The sequence below is a fragment of the Cyphomyrmex costatus genome, unplaced genomic scaffold, assembly GCF_001594065.2.
Source record: "Cyphomyrmex costatus isolate MS0001 unplaced genomic scaffold, Ccosl1.0 scaffold18, whole genome shotgun sequence".
NCBI classification, from domain to species: domain Eukaryota; kingdom Metazoa; phylum Arthropoda; class Insecta; order Hymenoptera; family Formicidae; genus Cyphomyrmex; species Cyphomyrmex costatus.
Genome location: NW_017275824.1, coordinates 2,019,802 through 2,033,897, shown reverse-complemented (window position 1 = coordinate 2,033,897; position 14,096 = coordinate 2,019,802).

Genomic DNA, 14,096 nt, shown 5'->3' with positions numbered 1-14,096 from the left:
GCCACGCCCAACATGAAGAGCCAAGTGAACTAATACTGTGAAAAAATTGTGTATAGAGTACACCGATCGTTGCGTCCGCGCGTATCGGCCCCTTTGTGTACGCGTGTGTAATGAACCGTGGCAATTACCAAAATTACGCTGCTTTTCGCTTGCAGGCACGCCAGAGGCAAAACGAAAGGCGATATTTACCTTTCTTGGAAGATGTATTTGAGACATTATTAGCTTCTCATAGACATGATACGTATCTCTATGTATAACGATAAAGAAATATTTACTATTGAAGGAATGCTTTAGTAAAATTATCTAATACAAAGACACATGTGAATTAACACGTATACTCTAATAACAATCTCAAATAATTTTAATCACAAAATGAGCTTTAATCCTTCAATATCATTCTCTGTATCATACGTAGTTTTTTTATAAACGTGGTTATTTTCGGAACCTCTGTTTATTTTATTTTTCAAATAAAGATACATGCCTTTATTTGACATCGTTGTATTCTTTAATGTTGGTGTTTTGATTTAAAAAGATTGTTATATGTTCAATACACATATTCATAAGATATTTATTACAATATTCAGTCATGACAGAACATAAAATATAGTAACGAAGGATTACATCTCTAATCAACAATGGAGATGTGGATCACATTTCCATTTTCTGTTCATTAAAATAATGGATAGAATTTATTGTACTTCCCAAATTTTAGCAAGGAAAAGTAATAAATTAAATGATGAAAATCATTTTATAATGAAAAAAGTTAAACATTCTTGCGTTGTCTGTAAGAAAAATTGTTGAATACCTTCAAAGGTTGAAAATCACTAATTTCTTTTTTACGAAAATCTAATGTTGGTGTGTCAATACTAAATAATAATTATTTGTTTGAAGTATTAAAAGTATAATCGAATAAAAAATAGTACTTTAAACAAATAATTAATTACTGCTCTTTAGTAACAAATTGATATATATCAGTATTAAATTAGTTAATATTTATAGATTTTTGTAAAGATTCAATATTTAAGGGCCGATTGGTTCCATTTTTTGGTAAAGTTTACCTGTTAATCTGGCAATCCGCGCACGTGATTGGGTAATCTTACTACTTAATTACTTAACAGGTGAACTTTACCAAAAGATAGAACAATTGGCCCTAAGTATTTTAATAAGTTCCGTATAAAGATAAATTTTTACTCTCCATGTCCTTCTAATTAAAATTTGAATACACCATCCAAGTGTATTTCTAATATTTTCCCCAACTGAAATCTTGGATACCCAAGAGTATATTTCTAACACTGTACCTTTTAAAGGCTCACATATAAAAAATAACGAATTTTGAACGCTGCTCGATCATCTGACTAATTTTCCGTGTATTTCTATAGAAACACTAGTTCGACACGCTTCCCGTTCATCACATCGAATGAACGTAATGGCATAGAGGAAGAAGTGCAATTTCGTAAGGTCTACCCCTTAATGACGAAATTACGCGCGGGGTCGAATGTCCGTTCGCCCGTGGGGATTTCCGCGCAATCTCACTTCCTGGGGAATGAACACAGTTCTAACGGAGCCACTAGGGAGCTATTCATGTGCCGCGGGGTCCATCGCCGATCGTCGCAACACATTGCCGTTGGCTTTTAATGTCCAGCTGGGAGATTATTTGTCCCTAGAGATTGGACAAAAATCGAGATCGAAACCGCGTTTCTGTTCGATGCGATAGTTACTATAATGAACAGTGGCGGGCGTGATGTCGAATATTACGTGAATGAAAAACTTGAATTGTTACAATAATAATAAGAGAGGCCGGCGGGCGTAATGTATGCCACGTCGCTTATCTACAATTACATAAAAAAATATTTTGCTCCAGCTAGTTAGTAAGTTGTAGAAACATATTCTTCAATAAAATTAACATTTATATGTTAAATCGACACGTTTCAATAAATTTAATATTTTTAATACACATGAAACACATTTTATTCATTTATCTCAGAATTCACATTTTTCTTTTTTCAAATATATATGGTAAATGTATCAGTTAATGGACATGAACCAATTATTGAACAAATAAAACATTTCAAATATTAAGTTTTTAATAAATATGTTCAATTTTAAATAAATTATGTTATTAAACTTTTATAAACATAAATTTATCTTGAGTCGTACATATTATTAAAAGTCCAATATTTAAAATTTTGTACCACTTTGTCCAACGAATTAGGTCATGTCCACTAACTTAATTATTTTGAAGTTACTTTTGCTGATTTACTCATAAATTGTGTTATTTTAATACTAAGCAATGTTGAATATATTATAGAAATATAGTAATAACACGAGCATATTAAGTTAAATTAAAATATAATTATTAATACTAATAGATACATTAAAAATGTAATAAAAATTTTAACAAAGGCCAATTTAACACGAATACAAAATGTGTTTTTACAGTGTGCATCAGAAACGTATAGAATTTGATGAAATACGAAACATTTCGTAAATCATAGGAATATTATGCCCACGTTACTTATAAACTATTAAGTGCGACATATATAATTGCGCAGAATGTTGCTGAACAATGCATCGCGGTAAAAGCCGTAGTACCGTCCTCCACCTGCGCTGCTCCTTCATGCGGCAATCGAATTTCTGGATGCGCCCGTGAACTTCGCCCTCGGGAATGCGGCGCTGTTCGGCCAGAGAAATCCAATTGTTCGCTGTTGATTCCTTTGTAATCGGCTGAGTACAGATATCTGCCGCCGCCGGCGGGCAGGTAACGTTTTAAAGCGAAAAATTTTATTCCGGTCGCGCGAGGGCGCGATGCGTTCTACGGCGGGCGCGATCGGAGAAACGTAAGCACGGCGCGCGGCGATGCGGCGGAACAAAGGGCTGGGATTTAATAATGCGTTCTCTGCGCAGAGATACGATGCCGTTACCGAACGATGATGCACGCACGAGACGTACGCGAGGGAGATCGATAACAAATGCTGACCCGTACGCTCCGCTTGGTTCAATAAAAGTTTCCGCCCTGCCCCGGGCTATGTTGTCGTACTTCTGATGTCGGGGAGATACAAAGCCGGGGCGCGAGAATTAATCCAACAGCATGCGAGGAGAAACAGGTGAGCACAAGGGTGGAAGAACACAACGGAGGAGGATGCAAGAAAGTGCATCGTGACCGCGTTTGTCCCGAGGCGGATGTCTCTATGGGATAATTAACTTGCACACGTACGTTCACCGAAAGACAAAAGGTCGAGGAACAGTTTATTAAGTCGAAATAGAAATATGTGAGTACGAGTATATATATTATTTTCTTCTACTGTGTGTGTGTGTGTGAAACATCATTCTTAAAAAAAAAAAAAAAAATAGCGATAAAGTATGACACCAAATTTAACTCATTTTATGGCTCTTGAATTTTGAATTTGTGTTATACGATGTGGGATAATAATCTTGGAAAAAATTTAAGTTGAGCATAGGAGTAGCTTTGAAGATAGAGGAAGATAAAATGGTTAAACACCTGACATTTCCAATATCGTTCAAACACAAAAAAAAAAAGTTAATACTTTTTCTTGCAGAAAAGATAATACTTCCTTAGAGAAAAAATAATAGGAAAAGCAAAGTTACCGTTTACTTTTCTTACATAAATTTGTTCATCGATTTTACGGTTATCAATCTCTGTGTGTTGATAAAAAACGAAATTTTCTATCAACAAAATACGCGTACGAGCCAGTAACAGCATCGCCGCAATCTATTTCGCACGTGGTATCGGCGGGGGCAAAGTTATGAGCATCATCTCGTAAAAAGTTACGAAATACGATTTGCGTGAAATTATTCAAAATAGCCAGCGTGGCGACAGAACTTTTCGCTTGAAAAATGTTTCCGTACATTTTGTGTCGTTGCTTAAAAAACTTGAAAGTTTTCGCGCCGCCAGACTGCAATGTGGTTGCAGTCCTTCGTGTCGTAATAATGAGATATGTTGAAGATGCATCGAGAATTACGACTTATCGTAACGACGGAAAGTAACTTCGCCGATATGTTGTTGAGAATACAAAAATATACGTTCACGAAATTGCTCGTTCTCTGATGTACGAAACGATAACGTTTGCAATCAGAATGGCTCCATATGTCTGCGAAAGCCGCGAGACATCTATATCTCGTGTTCGCTATCGATAAGCCATAAATTTGTTCGCGCTTATACCGAAATATTCTCAGGGAAATTCTCTGCGTCAAATAAAATTTAGAAAAATCATATCAGCTGGAAAATTATCATTTATCAAATCTGTACATTTTTTTTATATGGGCGTATAAATTAGTTCGGTTCGTTTTCCAAAAGATGATCGCCTCCAAAGACGAGTTATTTTTTCGAGATGGAATTCGAAAATTAGATAGGAGAGATGGGCAAAAGTAATAGTCAACGATGAACAATTATACTTTAATTAATCTGTTCATTCATTTTGTTTTGAAATAAATGCATTTTTGAACACAAAAAACGGACCGAACTAATTTGTACACCTAATAAAAGAATATTACAAAAATAAAAAAATGGTAGAAGACTTTTAGACGCATATTTTACATACAATATGCCTGTTTTAATTCTTCTCCTTTATGTCTCAAAATTAATTTTGAGATTATTTTCTAGACTTCTTATAACGAAAGAAAATTATTGTTATGTTTTTCTACTTAAAAAAAAAAGTGTTAAAAACAATTTACATTATTAAAAAGAATTAATTTCTCCATCAAGTTACAAATCGCTACTGCTCTGTACGTATTTACATCTTTAACGATTGTTTGATTGCAAAGTAGAATTTAAAAATGTGATCCAAATATCACACGCAACTCTAAGGAACTTTAAATAGCAAGATCGACAATTGATTAATCTTGACGCTTGACGCCTTGTACTTGAACTGTTTTATTATTAAAGCTTAGACACGACAACGAAGGTACGCTGGCGGTGCTCAGCTTTCCAGCAGCACACCGTACGTCTTGGAATTGGTAACATTTGTCGGTGATTGGAAGAATTTACGAGGTTCTCTCCCGTCTGGAACCCCGCTCTTCCGCCTATACCTCACTGGCTCTTCCTCTCACCGTAGCTACCGATAAATCACTTTCCCGACTCCGCGAGATTTAATATAACGTCAATATTCCCGGTAGCGAATAAAAAAGATAGGAAGGGATATTCACGACGAGTCCTCGCTACGCATCATGGCCTTCACATGGCATTCGTGCATGACGCGGGATAAAACCGATTTAAAATTGCAAATATGTCGCATGTCTGGATGTTGAGAATTTCAGCTTCTCTCCAAAATACGATCGCGACTAAGTGAGAGTTGTAACAAATTCTTCTATGGACTAATATTTATATTATTTTACTCTTTTAAATTTATCGTACCGATTGTAAATGGAATAACCAATTACTACGTGAGCTAAATGGAATAATGTAGTAAACTTTTTTATGAATATTTTTTCTTCCGCAGTAATAACATTTATATTAACTTGAAATAATATTTTGTAATAACTGTTACTTCTTTTTTAAAGAGATTATGAATTTTTTGAATGCTACAAAGTCTTTCTTTAATTTCTATCATTTTATAGAATAATATTGTTTTTCAAAAAAGCTATTTTCTGACACATTCTATTGATTTTATTTTGGTTGCAGATAAATGTTTCTAACAGTTACTTTGGAGATGTGATTTAATTCGTGTTATCGATTCAGTCTTCAGATATATGAGATCTCTAACATAATTTTATTCAATATTCCCAGCAGGAAACGTAAAGAAAGAAAAAGGATATCCATGAAAGTAAAGACTCGCGACTGTTCGGCACGTGTGGTGTATGCCGTGCTTTTCTACGTGACATGAGATGAATAACAAATGTATCATCTATTTTGCAATACTTGTTTTACTCGTATATATATTTGATCGCGTCGAAGAAATTTCGACGCTATTAAAAGCAAATAGAAAGAAATATGAATAAAAATAAATACTAAAAATAGGATAAAATTAAAAAATAATCCAAACATATACTTTTTTAAAACTTCTTACGATAAAATTTAAATTTCTGATCAGTTTCTATCATTTTAAGAGATTTTATATGCCATCATAATAGTAATAAAAAATCAATTATTATTATTAATGCTGAGTTGAAGAATTATTACTATTAAGAGAAAAAATAATTTCTTGTGGAAGACAATTTACTATTTACAAATGACATAGTAATTAGTTTTAAGTTGCCATTGCTATTTCAATCTGTATGAAAGATTTTTAAATAATCGATTTCCATCGATTCCGTAGGAGTTTAATACAACTGCGATACTTCAGGATGGTGATTTTCCTAAGAGGAGAAGAAATCTGGAAGCGTAGCATCGCATGCCACTCATCTGACGGATTTTACAATTTTGTACGTGCTAGCACTGCGACGAATTCTGATTGTGATGTTCGCACCCTGAAATCGTTTCACTCTTGCAAAGAGTAAGCGCGATCTAAACTTCTTCGATTCCGAGGAAGCGGTTGAACGAAGCGGAATATGAAAGTCCCTCCTTCATCAATTCAAGATACATTGAAAGAATATTCCGAGAATTATTCTCGCTATCTGTCGTTATATTCTCGTCATTCTAAAATATGGCCACTGATAAAAGTGCGAGAAACATACAATTTCGGAAAATTTCATCTGTTTCACTGTTAAATTCACGTTGAATTATATCCAATTTGAATCAAGTTACGCGGTAGCGTCGCGACGCCAAGTGCATAAACATGTAATGTCTTGACATATGTAACTTTTTTTTTACATAATTTCTTATACTTTTTGGTGTTTGTTATATATAATATGTGTAAATTTAACTTAATAATATTTTATATCTTGACTTTAAATTTGTATAAAAATTTATTACCGACTCTTACTTGTCCTTGTTCTTATCATTTTATTTTTGAAAGGAAAGAATCCTTTACTATATATTATTATTTTGATATTATTTGATGTTATTAATTTAACTAAAACAATAAAATAAATAGTTTAACTCTCAAGATAATATATCAAATTTAATTCAAATTTAGTTCATTATTTACTAACAAATAATTGCGTTAATATGGACATTATTTACTTCGTGCTTCAAAACTAACTACAAATGAAAATTTATTTATATTTCACATACATGAAAGTTAAAAATAGCAAAATGTTATTTAACTCAAGAGATTCGTTTTGCCACTACTCCTTTTAATATTGAATAGTATTCCAAAGAAAAATTAATTTCAAGAAGATAACGTTTTTGAAGTATTTTTTAAAAGTCGCGGTTTTCTTTTCAAAGTTACAATCTCGCGGATTTCACGACTGTCCGGAATTTTCGAGTAACTCCGAAATTGTGGTGGCGGCCAACAAAATGGATTAACGCGATGAAGGGAATTTTCCCATCGTACTCCGTTGGAATTTTTAGCACGTTCGGCGTTACAGGATGAAATCGGCCGAAAATTCGTGCATGAGGTACCTACCGGTAGAAAGGGGAGGGAGGGGGAATCTCCCGAAACACGCTCTTCGTGCGACGTACTCTCTTCTTCTACATTTGCAAATAAACGGCGCATGAGGGACGAAGGGAAAAGCGACGCTTTAACGCTCGCGTACGGGCACGTGTGAAGTCGAACCAGACGGGCGCGGAAATTAATTCCCGCGGTTGGAAAATTGCCATGCCTGTGCCGCAGCATTGTGAGACGCCGCAACCAATCGCCGAGGGAAGATCCGCTCGACGTAGGAAAACCGATTGCGGCAATAATTGCTCGTTCGTAATGATTTCCTCCTCGTCGCCGGGAACGCGAACGGCGCTAATTTATGACGCGTATTTAACATCTTAATCACGGCGTCTGGTGCTGCTTTACCTGCGAGATCTGCTCGTTATCGGCTCCCGGAGTCGAGCGGCGATGTACGGCGCGTGGAAGAGTTTCCGACTGCAATTCATGAGCTTGCAAATGCACCGCAGTTACTCACGCTCGCGTTTTAGCGCTAAACACACCAAACGGAAATCGTCGAAGGAAACTTCCGCGACTACTGGTACTCTTTGTACGCAGACATTCATCAAGTTCTTTGTAGTGCTTATCAGAATCATTATTAAAACTGACATAATTTATGATGTTATTTTCAACTTCAGTTTATGATTGTGTTTCAAATCTGACAAACCGAATCCACGCCTAATTTATGAAACTGTACAAAAAAATTTGAAAATTTACGTTGACATATAATTAAAAAAATATGATTTTTGAAGTATTACTGTGAGTTAAGTAAAGATTACTCTGTCAATCATCAAAACATTCAACTTCATAGTCAATTCGCCAAATAATACTGATATCGTTTTTAAAATTCTTGAAGATATATAATATAATATGATTATCGTAATATAATGATAATTAAATTGTGTCGTTTTCATATAAGTAGAAAAGAAAGTTTTCTATGAAAAATATTTAGAGTTATGACAGTTTTCGTATGATCAAAGATTAAAAAATAACAGTGATATATTTCGAGTTGAGTCACTTTTAATCAATTATTTCAAATTTGTTACAATTTTGTCGGATATCTAAATCATATATTATAATTCAAAAGGGTAATAGTTTCAGTGTGACACGGAAATGACAAAAGACTCAAATGTATATTTTGAAGAATATATTTTTTTCATCGATATTATTTAATTAGTCAATAACTTTTTATTAAATTAAAAAGGTCTTTTCTCTTTCCTGGAAAATTTAATTCTTTTAATTGTGTCACTTTTAAAATTAGAGAATGATATCATTTTGTTTGATTGATGGTTAAATTTAATTTAACCAAAATTTACTTTGATCAAAAATAAGGTTTTTTCTCTCTCTCTCTCTCTCTCTCTCTCTCTCTCTCTCTCTGTCTCTCTTATAAGATTTATATAATTATCAATCTAATTTTTATTTAGAAATTAAAATATTTACGACAAAGATCGTTAATAATTATAACTGCATTAGCAAATTCTTTTTCGTCATGAAAATTGCAATATATTCTCCCTGTCAGATTGTTTTATTTCTTATCAAATCCCACCGCTACAAATATATATTTTTGTATGTCGTACCTTATAATACGCATCATTTTTAGAGGATTAAAAAGCGTGGGACGAAGCCCGATCACGTATGACGCCCCGTGTTTGGCCACGCTTTGATGCGTCGCGTCACATCGCTCACGAATGATATCCGGTATCAAAGCACGCGCCGTGGTAACCGCTTATGCGCGCCCATACATATCGAAGCTCATTGTACATGGACGAACAATTTTTCGTTCTACCGCGCAGCAGACGGCCGACAGACGGTGGCGAGCCACCATTCCGTAGTATCCTATTGAGGGAGGAAAAAGAGAACGGGATAGAGGAGGATCGAGCGGCCGCGCCACGATTTCTCTCCCTCACCCCTATTCTCTCACTCTCCCCCTTGTACCCTCTTTCCCCGTCAAATGATTTCCGCATTGTGCCGGCAGTAAGGACGGACAGACCGGCGGAATTTTAACGAGTTTTGTGCAACTTGATATAACGGGGTTGGGGGAGAGCGGCAGGAGAGTGGGTGGGAGTGGGCGCCGTGCCGTCGCTCCGGTTCTTTCCGTAAAATGCTTCTTATACGTTTCTTGCACGAAGGGAGCGTACGAAAGCGTATACGAAGTTAAGGCGCACCGCCCCTTACCATCCCTTGCTACGCTCGTTGGCGCGTATCGGAACGGAATTGAGGGTGTAAAGATACCTTACGTTTTTCTCCCGTAGGGCACTACTAAGCTACCTCCGCCCTTCGATGCTGCTGCTCGACGTGAAGGTTTCTTCGTGAAAGTCGTGGTAGATATCGCCACGTAGCGTTTATCTGCGATACCTGCCACTTTTGGAGGTATAATAAGGACATGAACGTGTCTCCCTCTTTGATCGTGAAGCCATTAGATTCTATCTGATCAAGCGACGCCAAGTGCATAAAATAAAAATGTGTAACCGCTTGACGCGTGAACATCATCGTGTATATATGTTCATGTCGCTGTCAAATTCGCGACGCTATAACCGCCAGCTTTATCTAGAGTTTTGTCTCGACTACAAACTTTAGATTAAAATTACTCAGATATTAAAAGTTCAATCAAATATCTAAAAATCCTTTTATTTTATAATGTCATCGGTATCTTTCGATTGCAATCAGTCCGAATAACATTGGTGTGATACCGAGATCTAGAGACTGAGTTCTGAAAAGGGACCATTTCAAGATTTTTTTGTCGTACGTGTGACACATACATGTAAAGTGTTTTGTCCATTAAGCTGCTGTTCATGAGAGAGAGAGAGAGAGAGAGAGAGAGAGAGAGAGAGAGAGAGAGGGAGGGAAGGAGGGAGGGAGAGGGAGAGGGAAGAGAAGAGGGAGGGGGGAGAGAGAGAGAGAGAGATTAAAAAAAGTTTTCATTCAAAAAGATATTGAATAATTATTTGGTTTTAAATTTTAATTTTGAGCAGAAACAAGATCTTTCTCTTCAGAATTATTCGCCGTCGCGCGGGACAATGTCAAAGTTTTGTTCCTTGTTTAAAATTATAATTTGTATTAATATTATACAGTTGTTAATTATTATAGTTTGAAGCCAATTTCTTTTGTGTGTGAATAAAGGTTTCTATAATTAATAATTAATCGCCGGCTTTAACTTTTCTCTTAGATAGATATTCGCAATTCTCTGATTCTCTTCTATATCATTGAAAACATGTAATCGTCTTTACTTTAAACGGCTTTCTATGGTCACGTGTTATAATGTGGCACTGAGCGTATCAGGCTGTCACTGAATGCAAGAAATGAGAGATTATCATTTCTCCAATAGATATACTGCAGTAAAATCCTTCGCATTTACTCCGTGTTCGCAATTCCAGTACTCTCTTCCATCATCGTCGATGTTTCGCATCTGCTGTTTCGCCCCAGTAAATTTTCGACGGACAATATTCGATTTTGCGTGCATCGGAATGCGGATCCCCCTTTACTGCAGATATTGTATTAGGTGACGCATAAGTCGCATGCACACGCGTCATTGCACTTATATCGTTCCGAGGCTTATCACTACGGCATTATTGGCGAACGAAAGCATCCGAAAGAGTGCCATTCCATAGTCCGCGGAATTTTCAATAGCTATGACTGCATTCGATCGAAGTTCTTATACGGGAGCCGGAGAAAATGTTCGTTAGATAGAGGAAATAATGTTCTGATAGAAAGTTCAAAAGATTTGTGAACAAACGATGAGCAAACGAATGCATGAAGAAAAAAATCGATTTTTTAATTCGATACCAAAACTTAATTTTCTTGTATCTTTTGAACTAGCAAATGAAAATTCCAATTGAGCATTCGTGAGCAAACGATGAGCAAACGAATGCGTGAAGGAAAAAATCAATTTTTTAATATTGGGGGTCAGCTTCACACGGGTGAAATATTACTATTTCTAACCATCAAAACGAAAACTATATGTCAATATATGTATTTCTTTACTCTCTTTCTCTCTCTCTTACAAGAAATTCTTTTAATAAAATCCACACATTTAGTAAAAGAATATATATATATATTTTTTTTAATAATAAGTTCTTATCGAGAATTAAGGAGCTTTGCTCGAACTATCTGTAAAGTAATACCTGAATTTAAATCAGTAACAGCATTGCACATAACATCTAACAAATCATTTTTTTTAAATAAAATTAAAGAACGTGGATAAGTATTGCCAGACATCAAGCACACAATGCTGCTGCGTGACCGTTTTATCTTTACCAGTTTTTTCTTTACCATAATTCAGTTGACAATTTTAGCAACTTTCGGTCCAAGTGTCTTGCATAATGAAATACTTGGATAATTACATTTATTTCATATCCGTTTTTGATTATGAAGAATTCGATGCCTTTTTTATGAACTTGGCATATATTGTTTCTTTTTTTTAAAAAGAATTTTTTAAAGGATTCTTTTATGCTTGTTTCCACCAACGTAGATTAACTTTAACTTCGGTTTAATTTATTCTTCATCTTTTTTTAATTTTTTAACTAGAAAAGGATGAAGAGTAAATTGAACCTAGTTTAAAGTTAATTTACATTATATTAATGAAAATGATCGTCAGTAAGTCCTGTAATACCACTGATGAAGTTTGTCCTATAAATCCTGAAACACTTTGTATAATGACGATCCTAATAATTACTTTTTTTCCGTATTACTTTTTACTAAGTATATATTCTAAGAAAAACCGTTTAAAAAGCTGTTTTAGACGTAACAAATATATATATATATATATATATATACATATAACCAAACTTAATTAAAAGTAAAATCTAGTAAATCTGGTTAGATTTTTTTGAAAACTCATAGAACAATTAACTCAGAACTCGATACATCGAGAATAAACTGTTTGTAACTTGACATTCAGTTTCCGCGATTGTTTCCCCACGTCCTTTTTGCAATATGTGACCTCATTGTTTGACGAGCCAGCCTTTATTGCAACTGTATTGTGCATCACTGATCCGCCGTGTCTCTTCCGTAGTATTTTTCTACGTGCCAGGTCATACGAAATTTCCGACGGCCATTGTATCCAAATATCGATGGCCCGCAAAGTGGAAACTCCGCGCTCAATGCCACGCAAATCGCCGACATTTGTGAACGTGACAGGCAACCACTTCTTCAAGTTATCCCATTTCATATCCGCGCTATATTCTTGACTTCTCGAAAATATTCGTTTATATATAATACATATACATAAATTCGCTGTGAAAATGATAGCTATGATTTATACAATAGGTTTACACAAATCAATTTGAAATAATAATATTATTCCTGCATTAATATCTCGTTGTATTAATATATTATAATTTATCTATAATTATTATATTAGTTTACCAGTGTTTGTGAAAATTACTGCTATTGGTTTTTGATACGTAAATATGCGTTGTGTAATTAGACGCCTTTTGCACGTGTAAGAGAGACAAAATACTATATTTAATTGCAATGAATTAATTGCTTTCAGAAATTTACTTTCTTATTTTGACAGAGAAAAAAAAGAGAAAATGGAAAAGAACGGAGAATACTTTTTCTCACATAAAGATTATCCGTCGTTAACGAAATACGTTACAAACTTTTACTAATAATTCTTCCCATTATCTCTGTCTCCGATACTTCAACTCGTTTATCTTAATGATTCCCCGAAGCGAGAAATGCAGCCAGCACGATAATATTAACATTCCACAGGGTTCGCTTTTCTCGGTGAACGGGAAATTTCTATCGAAGCTTTTTAATCGTTTTTGGTAAGCTTCCTGATCCCGGAATCCAAGCGGCAGATAATCGGGCCACGTTCAATCGCTACTATAAATCCGTGAACAGCTATGCCGTTCGTACCGCGGCTCGATGCTCATTATATCAGTATTGTGGCCACTACTATTCCATATTCTCGGCATTAAGTCGTATAGAATTTCCAATGGCAATAGAATTGGGATATGAGCCAGGCTCGCGAATAATTCTCGCTTCATAGCCGACGCGCATGTTTCAAACAATAAAACGTAACGGATTTGTATCTCGAGCCAAAGTTTACAGATTTTGCTTATGTAATTAGCTCGAAATATCTATAAATATGTCTGGATTGTTTCCAATTCATATCCACGTTTAATTACTCAAATATTGAAGTGAGTCAATGCCCTTGTTAATAAGTAATAGACGATAGAGTAATTCAACTAAACGACTGCCAATTATACCTCGTCGATCACGGCAACGCTGCTCTTTGTATGCAGTTTGCAACCTGTCAATTTATAAAATCAAATTCGCAAACAGAAATAGACTGGAATTTATATTTTCTGCGAGATACATATTAATAGATGCATCACGTGCGACGTAAATTCGATTGGCGTAGTTTCGCGCAAATTTTATCAATACTTTATTGTTCTTCGAAAATGCAGCGGCGATGATCAATTTCAATATAACGCTGATTTTCGATAATCAATCATAATACAAATTTTCAGGCCGCGCGCGTCGCGTGACATTTTAGTTTTATTCTCACCGGCCGGTATTTTTTCACCGATTTTCCGTAAATTGACACGAGAAGCGTGTAATCGCGCAAATTGGACAGATCGGGTTGATAACTCGGAGAGCGCGCGTAATGGAAAT